The sequence below is a fragment of the Scyliorhinus canicula genome, unplaced genomic scaffold (genome assembly GCF_902713615.1).
Source record: "Scyliorhinus canicula unplaced genomic scaffold, sScyCan1.1, whole genome shotgun sequence".
NCBI classification, from domain to species: domain Eukaryota; kingdom Metazoa; phylum Chordata; class Chondrichthyes; order Carcharhiniformes; family Scyliorhinidae; genus Scyliorhinus; species Scyliorhinus canicula.
In genome coordinates, this window is record NW_024056025.1 from 478,767 (window position 1) to 491,375 (window position 12,609).

The 12,609-nt window shown below is 50.6% G+C and overlaps 2 protein-coding genes and 1 pseudogene across 2 annotated transcripts in view; 1 reads left to right on the forward strand and 2 right to left on the reverse strand.

Annotated features, from left to right (window-relative positions):
• LOC119961668 (zinc finger protein 436-like) overlaps positions 1-12,609 on the reverse strand; it is a 158,818-nt gene that overhangs the window by 105,323 nt on the left and 40,886 nt on the right. The gene's annotated exons all lie outside the window — the stretch shown is intronic.
• Positions 1-12,609, reverse strand: part of LOC119961661 (oocyte zinc finger protein XlCOF6-like) — a 90,694-nt gene that overhangs the window by 68,000 nt on the left and 10,085 nt on the right. The gene's annotated exons all lie outside the window — the stretch shown is intronic.
• Positions 7,086-12,609, forward strand: part of LOC119961660 — a 31,409-nt pseudogene continuing 25,885 nt past the window's right edge.

Sequence of the window (12,609 nt, forward strand, 5' to 3'; positions counted from 1 at the left end):
AATGACCGGCCTGTGTAAATGATGCGGCGGCGCTCCGAGCCCCCCGGGGGTGGGAGAATAGGGGGCGAGAAGCGGCCTCCGATGTCGGAGTGAAACACTCTGGTTTTCACTCTGCCGTTGGGACTTAGTTTCCCGATGGGAGAATCTCGCCCAATGTCTTTGCAGTATTCACTGCCTTCAGCCATTTATTGATATCACGTGATGTGAATCAAATTGGCTGAAGACTGGCATCTGTGATGTTGGGGACCTCTGGAGGAGACCAAGCTGGGTCACCCACTCGACACTTCTTGTTGAAGATTATTGTGAATATTTCAGCCTTGTCTTTTTCACAAATGTGCTGAGCTCCTCCATCATGGAGGATGGGGATATTGTGAAGCCTCCTCCTCCAGTGAGTTGTTTAATTTCACCACAATTCATGATTGGATATGGCAGGACTGCAGATCTTAGTTCTGATATGTTGGAAAGACCTTCTCCATTCACCTTTTTCCCTGATGAAGGAGTTGCGCTCTGAAAGATGGTGATTCGAAACTAAACTGTTGGACTTTAACCTGGTGTTGTAAGACTTCTTACTGTGCCCACCCCAGTACAATGCCGGCATCTTCACATCCTGTTCACATCCTGGGGCTGTTTAGCACAGGGCTAAATCGCTGGCTTTGAAAGCAGGCCAGCAGCATGGTTCGATTCCTGTACTAGCCTTCCTGAACAGGCGCCAGAATGTGGTGACTCGGGGCTTTTCACAGTAACTTCATTTGAAGCCTACTCGTGACAATAAGCGATTTTCACTTCATTTTTCATTTCATTTCATTTCCTGATATATCAGATAGATATTGTTCTGACAGTGCCACCTGGTGTAAATAATTTGATTGAATATCCAAAGATTGGATTGGATTTTGTTTATTGTCATGTGTACCAACGTACAGTGAAATGTATTTTTCTGCGAGCTGCTCAACAGATGATTAAGTACATGAAAAGAAAAGGAAGTAAAAGAAAATACATAATAGGGCAATACAAGGTACACAATGTAACTACATAAACACCGGCATCGGGTAAAACCTGGTAGGAGTTAATGTGGACATGCTGAATTTCCATAGTTTCGGGAGGAAGTATAGGCGCTGTTGTGATTTCTTGGTGGTAGCGTCTACGTGGGCAGACCAGGACAGATTTTTGGAGATGTGTACCCTAGGAATTTGGAACTGCTAACCATCTCCACCTCGGCCCGTTGATGCTGACAGGGGTGTGTACAGTACTTTGCTTCCTAAAGTCAATGACCAGCTCTTTCATTTTGCTGGCATTGAGGGAGAGATTGTTGCAGCTGCACCACTCCTCTAGACTCTAGATCTCCCTTCTGTACTCATCGTCATTTGAGATCCGGCCCACTATGGTCGTATCATCAGCAAGCACAGGGGTGAAGGGCCAAATTATTTCCATCGATAATGGAATGAACAGTCAATATCAGGGAATAGAGAGAAAAAGAGAGGGGAATAGAGAGAAAAAGAGAGGGAAAGCAATGATTCCGAGACAGAACCCAGTCCAAATAGAATCCGGGGAGCTGAAAACAAGGTTGGAAATGCTTAAAAATCTCTCCTTATTCCCAGAAATGAAATATAAGAGAGTACCGGGACGGAACGGTGGTGCAGTAGTTAGTACTGCTGCCTCATGGTTCCCAGATCCTGGGTTCAATCCTGGCCCCGGGTCACATTCTCCCAGTGTCTGCATGGGTCTTACCCCCACATCCCAAGAATATATGTAGGTTAACTCGATTGGCTACGTTAAGTTGCCCTTTAATTGGAAAAATGTATATAGCGAGCACCTATTCACAAAAATGGGTGTGATTTTTTTTGAAAAGCAATTGATCTCAATTGGGTAACAAATTTATTTTCACTGCAGTGTCATGGTTCAATGGCGCTGTAATTACCCAGTATTCCCTTTGTATGTGCAAGTGCCCTATTCACTCCACAGGAGCCAACCGCGCAGGCGCAATGCTGGGCTGTATGTGGAGCATGCGCAGTGTCACTTTGCTGGGGCCCTGTGCGTGCGGGAGACGCTTTTCTGAACGGGTGAGAGTCGGTGGGCCGGAGGGAGGAGTGGAGCCGGGAGTGGGGGTGGGGAGGCAGCGGAAGCTTCATAAACACCCAGTGCAGGTCTCACAACCTCAATAGGAACCTGGAGGCCCCGGATTTGTAACACCCAGGCTTTTCCCCAGGGGCAGGCCCAGGTGACCGGCCGCCACCTTGGATCAGTGGGGAGTGAAGCGCATGCGCCGTTATGTGACGCAATAGTGTGGGCGGGGCCTCAGGCTTCCGGTGGTCAGGGGTGAGTTTGCGACCTTCTGTTCTCAGAGCTGGATTCAGGTGGACGCAGAGGCCACACTGATTCAGATGGTGATGGACATCCTGGTGCATCCTCAGCCACCGAGAGTAATTATGCAACATGTCGAGGATTTGAAAACGAGAAACATGCCCCAATTTGATGCATTTTTGTTATGAGGCATCGAGGTGTCGCTCAATTCTCAGCAACATTTGTCACTGAGCCACACAGTGGAATATCAGAGCAGGTGGACAAAAGCTTGTCTGCAAGGTAGGTTTTAAGGAGATTCTGAAAATAGGAAAGTGAAGGAGTGAGCAGGAGAGGTTTAAGGAAGAATTCCACAGCTTGGCTCTCAAGCAACTGAAAAAACAGACACCAGTCATAGTGATTAATATTGCAAATGCTAAATACAGCATTGTGGCCCAGTGGGTTAGCCCTGCTGCCTCACAGCACATACCTCCCAGGTACGATCCCGACTCTGGGTCACTGTCCGTGTAGAGTTTGCACATTCTCCCCGTGTTTGCATGGGTTTCGCCCCCACAACCCATCTTTGGTGGATTGGCCACGCTAAATTCCCCTTAATTGGAAAAAATGAATTGGGTACTCTAAATTTATTTTTTAAAAAGCAAAAAATGTTGAGAATGCTCATGACCATAACATGTAAGATATAGAGCAAAGTAGGACATTCGGCCCATCGAGTCTGTCCTGCCATTCCATGAAATGGTGGCTGATCTGATATCCTCAATTCCACTTTCTCGTCTTATTCCCATAATTCCCTTGATTCGCTTCCTGATTTGCAATTGTCTATCTCATTCTGAGTCCAGAATTAGATGAGAGCAAACATCTCGGTGGCTGGATGAGATGACAGAGATAGGGACACACAACCCTGGAGGAAAAGGTGCTTCTTAAACAGGAAATTTTATAGGTCACTGAGCCACTGGATTAACTCAATATTACAGGGAGGTTGAATGTGGGAGGTCATCTGAGGGTGCGTTAGGATAGTTGGGTCGAGTGGAGATAAAAGAATGGATTGGGTAGCATAAGTCGATAGCACTGTGGCTTCACAGCACCAGAGTCCGAGGTTCGATTCCCCGCTGGGTCTGCACGTTCTCCCCATGTCTACGTGGGTTTCCTCTGGGTGCTCCGGTTTCTTCCTCCTGTCCAAAGATGTGCATGTTAGGTGGATTGGCCATGCTAAATTGCCCTTATTATCCAAAAAGGTTAGGAGGGGTTATTGGGTTACGGGGATAGAGATGAGAAATGAGGGCTTAAGTGGTTCGGTGCAGACTCGATGGGCCGAATGGCCTCCTTCTGCACGCTATGTTTATGTCGGCCAGACCAATTAAGAACGGCAGATTTTCTTTTCTGTTCATTCTCGGGATGTGGGTGTCGCTGGCTGGGCCAGCATTCACTGCCCAGCCCTAATTGCCCTTGAACTGAGGGCATGTCAGAGCATTTCAAGGGTCAACCAGCTGACTGGATCTGGAATCACATGAAGGCCAGACCAGGTAAGGATAGAAGATTTCCTTCACTGAAGGACATGAGTGAACCTGATGGGTCATTATAACAATCAACAATTGGCTGGGATAGCCACTCAGTTTAAGGGAAATTAGGAATGGGCAATAAATGTTGGCCCAGCCAGTGACTCCCACAAATCATAAAATAAAACTCTGGAGTGTCCAGTCAGTCAATCCGGGAGAGTTGGCATCCGGTCCAGGCTCGCAGCGCATGCCATCGTGGTCATCAGTAGACTTCCAATGAATTAAAATGTTACCTTCTGCCTTGGTGAGATTCATGCCGGGGCCTCTGTAAAATCATTAGAACAGTAAAAAAGATTTTTGGATCTCTGAAAAAAATAGTTGGCCCCTCGAGCCTGCTCCTTACACACAAACTAGGAGTCGGCCCCTCGAGCCTGCTCCTTACACACAAACTAGTAGTCGGCCCCTCGAGCCTGCTCCTTACACACAAACTAGGAGTCGGCCCCTCAAGCCTGCTCCTTACATACAAACTGGGAGTCGGCCCCTCGAGTCTGCTCCTTACACACAAACTAGGAGTCGGCCCCTCGAGCCTGCCCCTTACACACAAACTAGGCGTCGGCCCCTCGAGTCTGCTCCTTATGTACAAACTAGGAGTCGGCCCCTCAAGCCTGCTCCTACACACAAACTACGAGTCGGCCCCTCGAGCCTGCCCCTTACATACAAACTAGGAGTCGGTCCCTCGAGCCTGCCCCTTACACACAAACTAGGAGTCGGCCCCTCGAGCCTGCTCCTTACACACAAACTAGGAGTCGGCCCCTCGAGCCTGCTCCTTACATACAAACTAGGAGTCGGCCCCTCAAGCCTGCCCCTTACATACAAACTAGGAGTCGGCCACTCGAGCCTGCTCCTTACACACAAACTAGGAGTCGGCCTCTCGAGCCTGCTCCTTACACACAAACTAGGAGTCGGTCCCTCGAGCCTGCTCCTTACACACAAACTAGGAGTCGGTCCCTCGAGCCTGCTCCATCATTCAAAAATTTTAACCTCAACTCCACATTCCTGCCGACCCCGATAATCTTTCACCCTCTTGCTTATCAAAAATCTATCCATCGCTGCCTTAAAAATATTCAAAGACAGGGCAGCACGGTGGTGCAGTGGTTAGCACTGCTGCCTCACGGCGCCGAGGTTCAAGGTTCGATCAAGGCTCTGGGTCTCTGTGTGGAGTTTGCACATTAACCCTGTAGTTGTGCAGGTTTCATCCCCCACAACCCAAAGATGTACAGAGTAGGCGGGTTGGTGACGCTAAATTGCCCCTTAATTGTTAATAAATGAATTGGGCACTTTAAATTAAAAAAAAAAAAAAATTAATGGAATCTGCTTCCACTGCATTTTCAGGACGGAAGTTCCAAAGTCATAGAATCCCGACAGTGCAGAAGGAGCCCATTCGGCCCATCAGGTCTGCACCAACCCTCTGAAAGAGCACCCCACCCAGGCCCACCCCATCCATGCCCACTCCATCCTCATAACCCCACCTAACATCCACGTCCTTGGAGATGAAGTGGCAATTTAGAAAGGCCAAATCCACCTAACCCGGCCAATCCACCTAACCTGGCCGATCCACCTAACCCGGCCAATCCACTTAACCCGGCCGATCCACCTAACCTGGCCGATCCACCTAACCTGGCCGATCCACCTAACCTGGCCGATCCACCTAACCCGGCCGATCCACCTAACCTGCACATCTTTGAACTCTGTGAGGAATCCGGAGCACCCGGAGGAAACTCACACAGACACAGGGAGAACGTGCAAACTCCACACAGTCACCCAGGGCCGGAATTGAACCTGGGTCCCTGGTGCTGTGAGGCAGCAGTGCTAACCACTGTGCCACCTCCTGTCTTACAACCCTCAAGAGAAAAAAATACCTTCATCTCCATCTGAAATGGGTGACCCCTTATTTTGCACCAGTGACGCCTTGTTCTAGATTCTCCCACAAGAGGAAACATCCTCTCCACATCCACCCTGTCAAAAGCCCTCAGGATCTTGTATCGTTCAATGCAGGTTTTACCCAAAACTTTAAATCTGTGTCCTGACTGCTTGTACGATCAGTGAATGGAAACAGAGTTTCTCTGTCCACCTGATGGAAATCAGCCATAATCTTGTGTCCCTGAATCAAATCTCCCCTCAACCTCCTTTGCTGGAACCATTCTGGTAAATCTCCTCTGCACCTTCTCCAAGAACCTTCACATTCTTCCTGAAGAGTGGTGACCAGAGCTTTATAAAGATTCATAGAACGGAATTGGAGCCATAGAATTCCTACAGTGCAGAAGGAGGCCATTCGGCCCACCGAGTCTGCAGTGATTCTCGGAAAGGGCACCCTGTCTAGGCCCACACCCTACCCTGTCCCTGTAACCTCATAGCCCCACCAGACCCGCACATCCCTGGACACTAAGGGACAATTTATCAAGGTCAATCCACCTAACTTTCCCTTCTTTGGACTGTTAGAGGAAACCTGAGCACCGGGTGGAAACCCACGCAGACATGGGGAGAAAGTGCAAACTCCACACACACAGTCACCAAGGCCGAAATTGAACCCGGGTCCCTCGCGCTGTGAGGCAGCAGTGCTAATAATCGTGCCACCAGAAGCATAGTTTTGGGATCAATATTACTGTTTATGAATAAAAGCAAATTACTGCGGATGCTGGAATCTGAAGCCAAAGAGAAAATGCTGGAACATCTCAGCAGGTCTGGCAGCATCTGTAGGGAGAGAAAAGAGCTAACAAAGGACCATCTGGACTCAACATGAGATCTTTTCTCTCCCTACAGATCCTGCCAGACGTGCTGAGATGTTCCAGCATTGTCTCTTCGGTTATTGTTTATGAAGCTCAAGATCGAATTTGCTTTGCCATCTATTCTCTTTAATATGACTTGTAGATGTACAAAATCCCTCTTCACCTCTTTCTCCTCCCAAAGAGGCCAGTTGGGTTTTTATAACAATCCAGCAGTTTTCATGGTCACTTTGTCCGAGAGCCGGCCCCACAAATGACCAGAATCATTCAGCTCAATTTCACAACCTGCCTTTGTGTTTCTGTGGGTTCTCACTCACTCCCTATTTTCTGTTTTCAATCAATTTCACAGGGTGTTCGAAGGGGAGGCTTCAAAGTCCGGAAACTCAAACCAAGCATCACATCAGGGTCTGACAGGGTCCTCAATTTATCATATCCGGAATATCACCGGATTTTGAACATGGAAGGAAAAAGCATCGTTCACAGTGGGGAGAAACCGTACACGTCATCAGGCCCCATGAGACAGAAATGCAGCCGCACTGAGGAGAAACCGTGGAAATGTGCGGACTGTGGGAAAGGATTCACTTACCCATCCAAGCTGGAAACTCATCGACGTGTTCACACTGGGGAGAGACCATTCACCTGCTCCACGTGTGGGAAGGGATTCGCTAAGTCATCCAACCTGCTGAGTCACCAGCGAGTTCACACAGGGGAGAGGCCATTCACCTGCTCCACGTGTGGGAAGGGATTCACTCAGTCATCCCACCTGCTGAGTCACCAGCGAGTTCACACAGGGGAGAGACCATTCACCTGCTCCACGTGTGGGAAGGGATTCGCTAAGTCATCCAAACTGCTCAGTCACCAGCGAGTTCACACTGGGGAGAGACCATTCACCTGCTCCACCTGTGGGAAGGGATTCGCTAAGTCATCCAAACTGCTCAGTCACCAGCGTGTTCACACTGGGGAGAGGCCATTCACCTGCTCCACCTGTGGGAAGGGATTCACTCATTCATCCACCCTGCGGAAACACCAGCGTGTTCACACTGGGGAGAGACCGTTCACCTGCATCAAGTGTGGGAAGGGATTCACTGAGTCATCCAACCTGCTGAGTCACCAGCGAGTTCACACTGGGGAGAGACCATTCACCTGTTCCCAGTGTGGGAAGGGATTCACTGAGTCATCCAACCTGCTGAGTCACCAGCGAGTTCACACTGGGGAGAGACCGTTCACCTGCTCCACGTGTGGGAAGGGATTCACTCGGTCATCCACACTGCGGAAACACCAGCGAGTTCACACTGGTGAGAGACCATTCACCTGTTCCCAGTGTGGGAAGGGATTCACTGAGTCATCCAACCTGCTGAGTCACCAGCGAGTTCACACAGGGGCGAGACCATTCACCTGCTCCACGTGTGGGAAGGGATTCACTCAGTCATCCCACCTGCTGAGTCACCAGCGAGTTCACACTGGGGAGAGACCGTTCACCTGCTCCACGTGTGGGAAGGGATTCACTGAATCATCCACACTGCGGAAACACCAGCAAATTCACACTGGGGAGAGACCGTTCACCTGCTCCACGTGTGGGAAGGGATTCACTGAATCATCCCAACTGCGGAAACACCAGCGTGTTCACACTGGGGAGAGACCGTTCACCTGCTCCACGTGTGGGAAGGGATTCACTCAGTCAGCCAACCTGCTGAGACACCAGCGAGTTCACAGTGGGGAGAGACCGTTCACCTGCTCCACGTGTGGGAAGGGATTCACTGAATCATCCACACTGCGGCAACACCAGCGAGTTCACACTGGGGAGAGACCATTCACCTGCTCCACGTGTGGGAAGAGATTCACTCAGTCATCCACACTGCGGAAACACCAGCGAATTCACACTGGGGAGAAACCGTACACATCATCAGGCCCCATGAGACAGAAATGCAGCCGCACTGAGGAGAAACCGTGGAAATGTGCGGACTGTGGGAAAGGATTCACTTACCCATCCAAGCTGGAAACTCATCGACGTGTTCACACTGGGGAGAGACCATTCACCTGCTCCACGTGTGGGAAGGGATTCGCTAAGTCATCCAACCTGCTGAGTCACCAGCGAGTTCACACAGGGGAGAGGCCATTCACCTGCTCCACGTGTGGGAAGGGATTCGCTAAGTCATCCAACCTGCTGAGTCACCAGCGAGTTCACACAGGGGAGAGGCCATTCACCTGCTCCACGTGTGGGAAGGGATTCGCTAAGTCATCCAACCTGCTGAGTCACCAGCGTGTTCACACTGGGGAGAGACCGTTCACCTGCTCCACGTGTGGGAAGGGATTCGCTAAGTCATCCAAACTGCTGAGTCACCAGCGTGTTCACACTGGGGAGAGACTGTTCACCTGCTCCACGTGTGGGAAGGGATTCACTCAATCATCCAACCTGTTGCGTCACCAGCGAGTTCACACTGGGGAGAGACCATTCACCTGCTCCACGTGTGGGAAGGGATTCACTCAGTCATCCAACCTGCTGAGTCACCAGCGAGTTCACACTGGGGAGAGACCATTCACCTGCTCCACGTGTGGGAAGGGATTCACTCAGTCATCCAACCTGCTGAGTCACCAGCGAGTTCACACTGATTAGAGACCGTTTCAATGTCCAGACTGTGGGAAGAGCTATAATAGTTCTTGGGAATTGATGAGTCATCAACGTGTTCACACTGACGAGAGACCATTCAGGTGCTCTCACTGCGGGACTGGGTTCAGACAATCATCTTACCTCACTGCACATCAACGAGTTCACACTGGGGAGAGGCCATTCACCTGCTCCCAGTGTGGGAAGGGATTCACCACTTCATCCCACCTGCTGAAACACCAACGAGGCCACAAGTAACCACAGTGATTGGATTTTGCTGTGAACTCACATTCAGGACTGAGCCATGTTCATTTGGGTCTCTTTCTGCTGATGACAAAGTCCGGCCCATTTACAGGGGCTAATATTCTGGCTGAAAGTTAAATAAATTAGAATTATGTTAAATACGCAGTGTTGAAACTTTCTAATATCTCTGACACAAGTTAGTTCCTTTTGAAGTTCTCTCGCTCTCTCCTGTCTCTTCCATCCTCACCTCCAACAAGAAGTGTGAGGAGCTTGTGGAGCTTCTTTGTGACTGAGATTGAGTCAATCCGATCAGCTGCCTCTGCTGCTTCCCGCCCTTCCACGAGCCCACCGGACCAAACTGTCGCTAAATTTCATCCTTTTGACTTCTGGTGGCGGCCATGGAGTAGGAGGTCGCGCATTTGGGAGCTCCCGCTCGTGACGGACATTTTGAACCTATTCTCCCAATTTTTTTCGGAATTCTATTAGAAACATCGGTGGAGAGTGAGACAGTGAGGAGAAATCCCCCACTAGTATGTGGAGCCGTGGACCAGAAACAGTCGTAAAAGAAGAATTAGTTGAGCAGCGAAGCTGACTGTAGAACCTGCAGCGCGGGAAAGCATGGCAGAGGCGCAGGATCCCGGTTTGGTGACACAGTGGTCAATGTTACTGCGGGTGGAGTTCATTCATGAGAGCTTCACCAAGCAAATGAAGGCAACCTAATTAAGGCAAGGATTGATTGGGTGGAACGGGCTGGAAGCCCATAGACCGGCGATCCAGAAGGTGGCTGAGCACGAGGACCATTTAACCGCTTTGGAGGTGGAGGTGGGGCTGATGAGGGACCACCAGGAAAAGTTGCAGGAGGACCTGGAGAACAGGTCCCTGAGACAGAACCTGAGGATTGTTGGCCTCCTGGAGGGCAGTGAAGGGTCGGACGCAAGGGCATGTGTGACAAATATGCTGGAAAAAGCTGATGGGAGATGGAGCGTTTTCTCGACCCTTGGAAGTAGATAGAGCGCTTGCGAGGAAGCCGCGAGTGATATGAACCTCTGAGGGTGATCCGGGTGCGAATGCATCGCTTCCTGGGTAAGGAGCGGATTTTGCGGTGGGCGAAGCAGACACTGAGCTGCAAGTGGGAGAACTGTGAGCTGCGCATCTACCAGGACCTGGGCGTGAAACTGGCCAAAAGACGAGCTGGATTCAATAGGGTAAATTGGCCCTCTTCGAGCAGGGTGTGAAGTTTGGGTTGTTACCCAATGCGTCTGTGGGTCACGTTTGAGGGCCAAGAACTTTACCTTGAATCGCCGGACGAAGCGATGGACTTTATCAAAGACAAAAGGCTGGCAGGAGTTTGAGGGCATTGAACCTTGGGGGAAGGTATTGCGGTATCGATTCTGTTAACGTTTCCTTAGTTTTGATCTGTATATGCAGTGCTCTCTGTGTAACAGTTTTTTAGGCCGTTGCTTAGATTTGTAAAGTTAACTTTATTTCAGTAGGTAGATGGTGGAGGATTTTTTCTACTGTGTGTTGATTGGGGACTGTGATGTTTGAATATGTATGTTCGAGCGGGGGGGGGGATGGGTAGGGTGTCTGGCGCCATGGGTGGGTTACCAGGCTAGGTGGGCTAAATCACGGAGTGCAGTGGGGGTGCGGGTTGGTGAGCAGGTGGTAAGTTTGTTCAGGGGGGTTGGGATTCTTGTGCTGCTAAAGTGGGGCGGAGGGGGTAAGAGGGAGCTGCTCTGCTGACAGAGGGGAAACTGTTGCTGAGAGACAAACGGGGAGGTCGAGGACAGTGGATGCCCAAAGGCGGGCCAATGGAGGTGAATTGTGGGGGTGGGTGGGGTAGACCCGTGGAGGTTCGGACGGCCAAGAGTGAAGGAATTTTCTTTTTTTCTCCCATGTGCACAAAGCGTACTGCCGGATCGACTTCTTTATTCTGAGCATGGTTCTACTGGCGGGGGTGGTTGATACCGAATATTCGGCAATTGCTCTGTCGGACCATGCCCCACATTGGGTGGATTTACGGGTGAGTAAGGAGAGAGGGCAGCGCCCGCAATGGAGGTTGGATGTGGGAATGTTAGCGGATGAGGGGGTGTGCGGGCGGGTGAGGGAATCTATCCAGAACTATTTGGAAATAAATGACACGGGGGGTGTCTCGGCAGCAACGGTTTGGGAAGCGCTGAAGGCAGTGGTTAGGGGGGAGTTAATGTCGATACGGGCCCATAGGGAAAAGGTGGAGCAAGCAGAGAGGGACAGGGTAGTTGGGGAAATACTCCAGGTGGACAGGACATATTCGGAGGCCCCGGAGGTGGGGTTATTGAAGGAGCAGCAGAGGCTAGACATGGAGTTTGAGCTGTCCAGGGAAGGCGGTGGAGCAACTGAGGAAGGCTAGGGGGGCGGTATATGAGTGGTGAGAAGGCCAATACGATACTGGCGCATGAGCTGAGGAAAAGGGAGGCAGCCAGGGAGATAGGAAGAGTGAAGGTCAGACGTGGGAATGCGGTCTTGTACCCAGCAGGGGTGAACGGGGTGTTTAAGGAGTTTTTAGCAAGTTATATGAGCCGGAACCACCAGCTGGGGTAGAGGGGATGAGGCAGTTTCTGGGTGAGTTGAAGTCCGAAGGAAGGACTGATGGAGGGGTCGAGAGCCCTGATTGGAATTGAAGAAATAATAGAGGGGCTGGAGGCCAGGCATTGGGTAAGGCCCTGGGACCAGACAGCTACCCAGTTGAATTTTATAAGAAGTTCTCGGAGATGCTGGGCCCGCTGCTGGTGAGGGTATTTAGTGAGGCAAGGGAGCAGTGTGCCCTTCCCCCAACAATCTCGCAGGCCTTGATCCGGAAGCGGGTGATGGACCCTGAGCTATGCGGGTCATATAGGTCAATCTCCCTATTGAACGTGGATGCCAAACTGTTGGCCAGAATATTGGCCTCAAGGCTAGAGGGCTGTGTCCCTGAGGTGATAAGGGAAGACCAGACGGGGTTTGTGAAGGGCAGGCAACTTACGGCCAATGTCAGAAGGCTTTTAAACGGTATGAGAGGTGGGAGAGGGAAAGGTATCGGATATCTACAAAGAACTCATGGAGTCGAGGGAAACTCAGATAGAGGAGCTAAGGGGCAAATGGGAAGAGGAGCTCTGGGGAGGGATAGAGGCAGGTTTGTGGGCGGATGCCTTGAGCAGAGTCAATACATCCT